This window comes from Staurois parvus, unplaced genomic scaffold, assembly GCF_062004578.1.
Source record: "Staurois parvus isolate SC_StPar_1 unplaced genomic scaffold, SC_StPar_1.0 ptg000781l, whole genome shotgun sequence".
Lineage (NCBI taxonomy): Eukaryota > Metazoa > Chordata > Amphibia > Anura > Ranidae > Staurois > Staurois parvus.
This window is the reverse complement of record NW_028318577.1, coordinates 238,608-248,827: the sequence shown is the minus strand read 5'-3', so window position 1 is coordinate 248,827 and position 10,220 is coordinate 238,608. Positions and strand designations below refer to the sequence as shown.

The 10,220-nt window shown below is 44.7% G+C and overlaps 1 protein-coding gene across 2 annotated transcripts in view; it reads left to right on the top strand.

Moving 5' to 3' along the window:
- The first annotated feature begins 1,009 nt into the window (after positions 1–1,009).
- Positions 1,010–10,220, top strand: part of IRAG1 (inositol 1,4,5-triphosphate receptor associated 1) — a 177,945-nt gene continuing 168,734 nt past the window's right edge. For both annotated transcript variants that reach the window (XM_089654615.1, XM_089654614.1), the window contains exon 1: positions 1,010–1,527. The gene's annotated coding sequence lies outside the window, so the exon portion shown is untranslated. The remainder of the gene's footprint in view (positions 1,528–10,220) is intronic.

Sequence of the window (10,220 nt, the reverse complement as noted above, 5' to 3'; positions counted from 1 at the left end):
TATAGTGAATGCAGGGTCCGGGGAGAGAGGATATAGTGAATGCAGGGTCCGGGGAGAGAGGATATAGTGAATGCAGGGTGAAGGCAGGGTCCGGGGAGAGCGGATATAGTGAATGCATGATTCAGGGAGAGCGGATATAGTAAATGCAGGGTCCAGGGAGACCAGATATAGTGAATGCAGGGTCTGGAGAGACCGGATATAGTGAATGCGGGGTCCGGGGAGACCGGATATAGTGAATGCGGGGTCCGGGGAGAGCAGATATAGTGAATGCATGATTCAGGGAGAGCGGATATAGTAAATGCAGGGTCCAGGGAGACCAGATATAGTGAATGCAGGGTCTGGAGAGACCGGATATAGTGAATGCGGGGTCCGGGGAGACCGGATATAGTGAATGCGGGGTCCGGGGAGAGCAGATATAGTGAATGCGGGGTCCGGGGAGAGCGGATATAGTGAATGCAGGATCCGGGGAGAGCGGATATAGTGAATGCGGGGTCCAGGGAGACCAGATATAGTGAATGCAGGGTCCGGTCCAGGGACACTGGATATAGTGAATGCGGGGTCCGGGGAGACTGGATATAGTGAATGCAGGGTCCGGGGAGACTGGATATAGTGAATGCAGGGTCCAGGGACACTGGATATAGTGAATGCGGGGTCCGAGGTTTAGTAGCACTTTAATTCTAACACTGTGCGCTGCGATTGGAACAAATTCCAGACGTTGATAACGATTACGAAAAAAGCAATGAACAAAACCACAATGCCGTCTGATTAAACTATCTAACGTTCCCAGGAGACCAGGAAGGGGTTAAAGAATAGAGAGAATTGTTTTATTGCACATATTTTTAGCAGCATTGGAGCTATGGGAATAACGCATGGCTCTATATATAACCCCTGCATTTCCTCTGAGAAGGATTTTCAATGAGCTTTGATTTTTTTTTTTTGGAAATAACACAAGCGGGATCATTTGATAGAAACCAGATTGCCCTGCCTAGGTGTCTTCCTTTAGCCTCTCTGTCTTGGCTGCGGCGGGAAGAGGAGACGCTGCGCTTTTCTTCTTTTTTTTTTAAGAAGTACAAAAAAAAAGAGACGCAGTTTTTCTCTCTCCTCTTCCCTTTGAAGAGTTTATTTATCCTGCAGACTGCAAACTTGGTGGAAGACAACTCTTGTGAGATTTGGAAGTTTGGAAAAAGTCTTCGGCTTGGTCTGTTCAGCCAAATGAAGCTTTGACCTTAAATGGTAAAAGATCCCCGTTGTAATTGAGAGGCCGGACTTGGGGGGAGAAGTGGCTTTTTTGGTTGGTAATCGGCATCGCTAAGAATAAACTGCAATTTCAGGCACCAGCCGAGACCAGAGGATCTCATGTAATCCCCGATGAAAGATGCGGAGAGGCGGCGGCGGCGGCGGCAGCGGCGGATCGGAGACTTTGCTGTATCCTTCACTGTTGATGCTTCAGGGATAGAGGTACAGATCGGGTATCTGCAGCATTCAGGAAGCCTGGAGGATCTCAATGGGCCATGGCATGTAAAAGAAGTAAGAAAAAAAGCTTTCACATTTTTATTTTTTTTTATTATCACTATAGGATTATTATTATTATTATTATTATTATTATTATTATTATACAGGATTTATATATTATTATTATTATACAGATTTATATATTATTATTATTATTATACAGGATTTATATATTATTATTATTATTATGCACGATTTATATATTATTATTATTATTATACAGGATTTATATTATTATTATTATACAGGATTTATATATTATTATTATTATTATTATTATACTGGATTTATATATTATTATTATTATTATACAGGATTTATATATTATTATTATTATTATACAGGATTTATATATTATTATTATTATTATTATTATACAAGATTTATATATTATTATTATTATACAGGATTTATATATTATTATTATTATACAGGATTTATGGCGCCAACAGTTTGCTCAGCGCTTTACAATATAACGGGAGACAGTACAGCAACAATACAGTTCAATACAAGAGGGATAGGAGGGCCCTGATCCTTGGAGCTGACAATCTAGGATCGATTTACTAAAACCGGAGAGTGCAAAATCTGGTGTGGCTGTGCATGGGAGCCAATCAGCTTCTAGCTTCAGCTTGTTCTATTAAGCTTTGACAATAAAACCTGGAAGCTGATTGGTTACTATGTTCAGTTACACCAGATTCAAGTTTTAGTAAATCCCCCCCATGGTGCAAACTGATTGTACAATCTCCTTTAAATTTACCAGCTAATAGGTGGGCCTAGCTGATTGCGTATAAATTTCATGTATTGTTAATGTAGTATTAAACCCAAAAAAAAAAAATGTGATATATTGCAGCTTACTAATCATTAGATGTGGCGGCTGCATTTGTTTTTTTTTCTTTGGCTTTTTTCTCTCTGTTTTCACCTGGTGATTTGGCCAGTAACATAACCTCCTGTATTAGAGTGCCCCCACAAGAGGCATAAATAGAACCTTAAGAGTCCTGGTTCAAAGAACCCATGCACATGTGACGTTTCTGAAATTGACTGCTGGAAAACGTAGGTTAAAAAACGTCTGTTTATCCGTGTTTATGCGCATTTGCGTTTAGAAGCATTTTTTAAAGATAAGCGCAGGAGAACCTCCAAATGCCCAGAATGCACTGAAAATTGGTAAATTATTAACTATTTCAGACTGTTTCAGAGAAATACAGAGAGTAGAAGCAGAGACAGCAGTATGTGTTGAGATTAACTTAGGTGTGAGTTGCTCATTAACATTTCTTTTGTTTCCAAGGGTGGGAAAGGTGTCTGGTGGAGGGAGCCATTAAGGCCATCTGGCAAGGGGTCTTCATTAGGAATTTGAGGTGAATCGTCATTGACATATCTTTTGTTTTTCAAAGGGTGGCTGAGGTCTGAGGTGTGAATGTTTCCAAAGGTGGGAGAGGTCTGAGGTGTGAATGTTTCCAAGGGTGGGAGAGGTCTGAGGTGTGAATTGGTCATTCACATATCTTTTGTTTCCAAGGGTGGGAGAGGTCTGAGGTGTGAATTGGTCATTACAATGTGTGACAAGCTTGGTAGGAACATCCTGTGTTCAGTGTTTTGTACCTTGAAAATGATAGAAACTGACTGCTGAAAAACGTAGGTTAAAAAATGTCTGTTTAGCCGTGTTTGCATAATGCATTTATGCAGGTTTGCATTTAGAAGCGTTTTTTAAAGATAAGCACAGGAGAACCTCCCAAATGCCAAGAATGCACTGAAAAGTGCTAAATTATTAACTATTTCAGACTGTTTTAGAGAAATACAGAGAGTAGAAGCAGAGACAGCAGTATGTGTTGAGATTAAGTTAGGTGTGAGTTGCTCATTAACATTTCTTTTGTCTCCAAGGGTGGGAAAGGTGTCTGGTGGAGGGAGTCATTAAGGCCACCTGGCAGGGGGTCTTCATGAGGAATTTGAGGTGTGAATGGTCATTAACATATCTTTTGTTTCCAAGGGTGGGAGAGGTCTGAGGTGTGAATTGGTCATAATGTGTGACAAGCTTGGTAGGAACATCCTGTGTTCAATGTTTTGTCCATCTGAGTACCTTGAAAACGCTTTCCATGCATTTTTCATGATGAAAAAAGGCTCTGGACAGCATTGGGAACTGGAAGAGTAAAAAAATGCAAATGCTTATAAAATAGATTTGCCGCGTTTAGCTGCGTTTACAAGTGTTTTGCGTTTGAAACGCTGATAAAATCGACGTCTGAACGCAAGTTTGTTGCGTTCAAAAAAACAACTGTAAACTCAACTGCCTGTAATCGACTGTAAATGAAGATGTGTACACGGACACATAGGAGAACATTAGGGAGAGTTCAGGGGCTGCTGAAAAAAACGCTGAACAGCTCCTAAACGTGAGTTTATCATCTGCAGTGTACATGAGCCCTAAATCTCCCCCATGGGGCAAACTGATTGCACCATCTCCTTTGAATTTACTGCAGATTGGTTTCTATGCAAAGCTGCACCAGATTTTGCATGCTGCAGTTTTAGTAAATCAACCCCTATTTATTTTATTTCCTGTACTTATATAGCACCATCAATGTACACAGCGCTTTACATATATATTGTACATTCACATCAGTCCCCGCCCCCGAGGAGCGTACAATCTAAGGTCCCTAACCCTCAAGGGGCATACAATCTAAGGTCCCTAACCCTCAAGGGGCGTACAATCTAAGGTCCCTAACCCTCAAGGGGCGTACAATCTAAGGTCCCTAACCCTCAAGGGGCGTACAATCTAAGGTCCCTAACCCTCAAGGGGTGTACAATCTAAGGTCCCTAACCCTCAAGGGGCGTACAATCTAAGGTCCCTAACCCTCAAGGGGCGTACAATCTAAGGTCCCTAACCCTCAAGGGGTGTACAATCTAAGGTCCCTAACTCACATTCATACATACACATACTAGGGACACTTTAGACAGGAGCCAATTAACCTACCAGCATGTCTTTGGAGGGTGGAAGGAAACCGGAGTACCCAGAGGAAGCCCACGCAGGCACAGGGAGCACATGCAAACTCCAAGCAGGTGGTGCCATGGCTGGGATTTGAAGCAATGACCCGAGTACTGCCAGGTGGAAGTGCTAACCATTTAGCCACTGTGCAGCCTATGAATCTATTCACTATTCTGTTTATTGAAGGTTTCCTAGTGACCACACTTTGGGGTATATTTACTAAAACTGGTGCAGCTGTGGATGGTAGCCAATCGGATACTAACCTCAGCTTGTTCAGTAAGCTTTGACAATAAAACCTGGAAGCTGATTGGTTAATACGTTCAGTTGCACCAGATTCAAGTCTTAGTAAATCTCCCCCATGGTGCAACTGATTGCACCATCTCCTTTAAATTTACTGCTGATTGGAGGACGGATCAGCACCGATCATCAGTGCCCTTATGATCAGTGCCCAGCAGTGGCACCCACCAGTGCCTCTCACCTGTACCCATCAGTGCCTCCCACCTGTGCCCATCAGTGCCTCACAACTGTGCCCATCAGTGCCCAGAAGTGCCACCCACTTGTGCCCAGCAGTGCCACAAACCAGTGCCCAGCAGTGCCCCCCATCAGTGCTGCCCAGTAGTGCCACCCAACAGTGCTGCCAGTCAGTGCTACCCATCAGTGCCACCTATCAGTGCCCTTTATTGTTGCATATCAGTGCAGCACCATCAGTGCTGCCTTCTCAGTGCCAGCTCATCAGTGCTGCCTATCAGTGCCACCTATCAGTGCTGCCTATCAGTGCCCATCAGTGCTGCCTATCAGTGCTGCCTATCAGTGCTGCCTATCAGTGCCCATCAGTGCTGCCTATCCCTGCCACCTCATCAGCGCCTTCTATCAGTGCCCATCAGTGCTGCCTATCCCTGCCACCTCATCAGTGCCTTCTATCAGTGCCCATCAGTGTTGCTTTTCAGTGCCCATCAGTGCTGCCTATCAGTGCAGCCTCATCAACAGACATCAGTGAAGGAAAAAAACACAGGGGGGCCTGGGCAGAAGAGGGGAAACATTTGGTGTACAGGGAGGGTGAATGGGTGTGGCAGGGGGGCAATTACTGGAACCATTCCCCTGTATCACTTTTCTCTCTGCAGCAGCTAAAAGCCAGTGGAAGGTAGAGGAGAAGAAGCCGGCTGCTGCAGAGAGAGCCATACAGGGGATCAGTTCCAGTGATTGCCCCTCCCCTGCCCTCCTGATTGCCCCTCCCCTGCCCTCCTGATTGCCCTCCCTGCTGGTCTAGACCCTGTACGAGAGGACTGGTGGTACCCCCTTATCCACTGCCCTGTGTGTATATGTATGCTTGGCTCAGCTGAGCGTGCAGGTTTATATCGAGGAAGAGGCGAACATTCCCAGCATCATTTTATATATGTATATACTGAAATATATATTGAAATGTATTGAATACGGCCAACATGGTAGTACTTCAAATATATGTCATTATATTTGGGAAGAATATTTTTAAAATATATTTAAAACATATTTTTCTTCCATGTGGGCAGGGGCGGACTGACCATTTGGAAACTCGGGCACTGCCCGAGGGCCCAGGGTCAGTAGGGGGCCCCATGAGATGCCCCTGATACCTTTTTCATAGGCTTTTTTGAGTTTGGGCAAGGACACAGGGGCCCCATGATCCCCTATTGCCCGGGGGCCTCATGAGTTGTCAGTCCGCCCCTGCATGTGGGTAATTACGGTAGTGCTTTCTAATCTGTACAATCTACTGCTGCCTTTCTCAACTTTTTTTGCCCCAGAAGAACCGGGGTGTAAATCTTCCCCATCCGCTCGGTCCCTGCCGTACTTACCTCCGGTGATGAGGCTCTGTCAGTGTCCCTGCAGCCGCTCCAGTGGTCTGTGGATTTGAAGCCCTCACTCTTCTACCTCTTCTTAATGCAGCACCTCTGGGATGGACCACAGCGATTGGCTGCGAGGGTGCTGACCAATTAGAATTGCTCTAATCCATCCCGTAAGCACTGCACAGAGAAGAGTGAGAAGGAGGGGATTTGAAATCCTTAGACTACTGGAGCACAGGGACAGCATCACCGGAGGTAAGGACAGCGGGGACAGAGGAGGAGGGAAGGGTGCATGGTGTTAGTTCCCCTTTATATTTTTTTTTGTAAAGGTGAACTAACACTTTAAAAAAATTCTGGTGTCTTTATTTTATTTATTACAGATACTTATATATATTGTACATTCACATCAGTCCCTAACCCTCAAGGGGTGTACAATCTAAGGTCCCTAACGCACATTCATACATACACATAATAGGGACAATGTAGACAGGAGCCAATTAACCTACCAGCATGTTTTTGGATTGTGGGAGGAAACTCACACAGGCACAGGGAGAACATGCAAACTCCAGGCAGGTGGTGCTGTGGTTGGGATTTGAACCGAAACCCCTAGTACTGCCAGGTGGAAGTGCTAACCATTTAGGCACTGTGAACCCCTGCTAAAACCAACTCATATGGGAGTCAGTGGGAAAAATATCCTTTACATTGGTCACCATTGGGAAGAAGCTCCCCCATTACAAGGGAGTTAAGAATGCCCCCCTTAAAAAGATCATTGGTGTCATGCTGCTGGCAGCAATGGCCTCAGAACTCTGCAGGCACCATAAAATGGGAGGCAAATCAGCCGCGGCTTATGGAACCCCTAGCAACCACTGGAGGAACCCTGGTGGAGGATGGATAATCTACTTACCTTTTTACTCTTATGCCGGCCATAGACGGGTCAAAAATCAGCCGATTTTCGCACCATTAGTGGGTTAATTGGTCGGCTGTTTTTAGGGCTTTTTGCACATTTTTTTTATCGGGCATGTTGGAAAATTTGCGGCCGATTTTGACGATCGGCAGATTTTCCCGGAAATGATAGGCAAATCAGCCGATCGTTTTACTGATAAAAAATCTGCGCATGAACCATCACGGGTCACCTGCAAGAAGAAGAAGAAAAAGAAGTAAAAGAAGAAGAAGTAGAAAAAGAAGAAGAAAAAGAAGAAGAATTCCAGTCCGCTATTATATTTTATATGAAAAGTCTTGCGGTTGCAACAATGTATCCATTTGTATCCGAATAAAACCATCTGTATCTGAAATGGATACAAATGGATACATTGTTGCAACCGCAAGACTTTTTCATATAAAATATAATAGCGGACTGGAATTCTTATTTAGGTGTTCTTGCATGGTGACCACTTACTGTTGTCTCACATATATATTCTTATTATTATAGCCAAATTTACCAGCCTAACTCCTCCCACAGTTTTTACACTACATAGACAGTAATATACCGAAATGTGCGGATTGTTCCCGATTGGTGGGCTATCACTTTGTGGAACGTTTCGCCGAATGGTTCACGAAATATCTGCGTTTTTGTGGTGAAATTGGTCCCATAGGAATGAATGGCGGAATGTTCAAAACTAGAGTGAGAGCTGAAAAATCAGGACATGATTTCTAAACTGCCATCACTCCCTCATTTTCAAGCCCACCTACACAAATCTTATAGCAAAACGTTCAGCTATCCCTGCTGCCACTAAAAATGTCCACGGCTAAGCCATAGTCCTGATAGTTTTAACAATATGACCATTTGTTTGCAACACACGCCGCCCATTGACATTCATTGAAACTCCACTCTAGCCACCTCAAATTTGAAGGGCAATTTCTAAACTGCGACTGTGCCTTCATTTTTAATATTTCAGAGACATACTATGCATCAAAATGTAGGTCTGGGTCTTGTGATTCTCACAATATAAAGGTGGAGGCAAGAACACTTCACACAATTTCCCCAGAAATTGTAGCTTTTCTAGTCTTCTTCTGCTTCTTCTTCTTCTACCACTTACTGTTATCTCACATATATATTCTTATTATTATAGCCAAATTTACCACCCTAACTCCTCCCACAGTTTTTACACTACATAGACAGTAATATTATTATTATTATTATTATTACTATGAGTTTATATAGCGCCAAAGGGTTTGCTCAGCGCTGTACAATATACAATATACAATACACATATACAGAAACGTGCGGATTGTTCCCGATTGGTGTGCTATTACTTTGTGGATCGTTTCACTGAATGGTTCACGAAATATCGCGGTTTTTGTGGTGAAATTGGTCCCATAAGAATGAATGTAGACTAGTGGTGGAGGCAAGAACACTTCACACAATTTCCCCAGAAATTGTAGCTTTTCTAGTTATTATTATTCTTATGTATTGCTCCCGTGTGCTCCCCTGTCTCTGCAAGGGACAGAAGTAATTATGGGGTTAAATGCCGGCCATAGCCGGGACGAAAATTGTACGATTTTTTTACCGTTGGTGGTAACGTCGGCCGATCGAACGACCGATTTTTCATTTAAAAAAAAAAAAAAACGCCCGATTTTCTACCTGTCTATGCTTTGCATTAGAGTTCCGGGGAGACTGGATATAGTGAATGCAGGGTCTGGGGAGACCGGATATAGTGAATGCAGGGTCCAGGGAGACCGGATATAGTGAATGCAGGGTCCTGGGAGACCAGATATAATGAATGCAGGGTCCAGGGAGAGCGGATATAGTGAATGCAGGGACTGGGGAGACCAGATATAGTGAATGCAGGGTCCAGGGAGACCGGATATAGTGAATGCAGGGTCCTGGGAGACCAGATATAATGAATGCAGGGTCCGGGGAGAGTGGATATAGTGAATACAGGGTCCAGGGAGAGCGGATATAGTGAATGCAGGGTTCGGGGAGAGCGGATATAGTGAATGTAGGGTCCGGGGAGACCGCATATAGTGATTGCAGGGTCCGGGGAGACCGGATATAGTGAATGCAGGGTCCGGGTAAACCAGATATAGTGAATACAGTGTCTGGAGAGAGCGGATATAGTGAATGTGGGGTCCGAGGAGACCAGATATAGTGATTGCAGGGTCCAGGGAGAGCGGATATAGTGAATGCAAGGTCCAGGGAGAGCGGATATAGTGAATGCAGGGTCCGGGGAGACCAGATATAGTGAATGCAGGGTTCTGGGAGACCAGATATAATGATTGCAGGGTCCAGGGAGAGCGGATATAGTGAATGTAGGGTCCGGGGAGAGCGGATATAGTGATTGCAGGGTCCTGGGAGACCGGATAAAGTGAATGCAGGGTCCGGGGAAACCAGATATAGTGAATGCAGGGTCCGGGGAGAGCAGATATAGTGAATGCAGAGTCTGAGGAGAGCGAATATAGTGACTGCAGGGTCCGAGGAGAGCAGATATAGTGAATGCAGGGTCCAGGGAGAGCGGATATAGTGAATGCAGGGTCCAGAGACAGCAGATATAGTGAATGCAGGGTTCTGGGAGACCAGATATAGTGAATGCCGGGTTCGGGGAGAGCGAATATAGAGAATGCAGGGTTCTGGGAGATCAGATATAGTGAATACAGGGTCCTGGGAGAGCAGATATAGTGAATGCAGGGTCCGGGGAGAGCGGATATAGTGAATGCAGGGTCCTGGGAGACCAGATATAGTGAATGCGGGGTCCGGGGAGAGCAGATATAGTGAATGCAGGGTCCTGGGAGAGCAGATATAGTGAATGCAGGGTTCGGGAAGAGCGGATATAGTGAATGCAGGGTTCGGGAAGAGCGGATATAGTGAATGCAGGGTCCTGGGAGAGCGGATATAGTGAATGCAGGGTTCGGGAAGAGCGGATATAGTGAATGCAGGGTTCGGGAAGAGCGGATATAGTGAATGCAGGGTCCGGGGAAACCAGATATAGTGG